Source organism: Chrysochloris asiatica, unplaced genomic scaffold (genome assembly GCF_000296735.1).
Source record: "Chrysochloris asiatica unplaced genomic scaffold, ChrAsi1.0 scaffold00161, whole genome shotgun sequence".
NCBI classification, from domain to species: Eukaryota; Metazoa; Chordata; class Mammalia; order Afrosoricida; family Chrysochloridae; genus Chrysochloris; species Chrysochloris asiatica.
The window spans coordinates 2,422,505-2,423,014 of NW_006408679.1; positions in this window are offsets into that span (position 1 = coordinate 2,422,505).

Sequence of the window (510 nt, forward strand, 5' to 3'; positions counted from 1 at the left end):
TTCAAACTGCTGACCATGAGATTAGCAGCCCGATTAATAACCAGTACGCTACAGAGCTCCTTTTAAAACCAGCATATGACCCTCAAAATTCATAAATCGAACTCTAATAGAATTAAGGAAATAGGCCACTCTACAATAATTGTTGTTGTCATTAGGTGCCATCAAGTTGGTACCAACTCATAGCAAAGTTATGCACAGCAGAACGAAACACTGCCAGGTCCTATGCCAAAATCACAATCATTGTTACGCTTGAGCCCATTGCTGTCCCAAAGCATCTCATTGGGAGTTTTCCTGTTTTTTGATGAACCTCCACTTTACCAAAAATGATGTCCTTCTCCAGGGACTGGTCCCTCCTGATAATAATCTGAAGTATGAGAGACTAAATCTAGTCATTCTGGCTTCTAAGGAGCAATCTGGTTATACTTCTTCCAACATAAATTGGTTTGTTCCTTCAGCAGACCACGGTACTTTAAATATTCTCCTCCAACACCGTAGCTCAAATGCATTAAT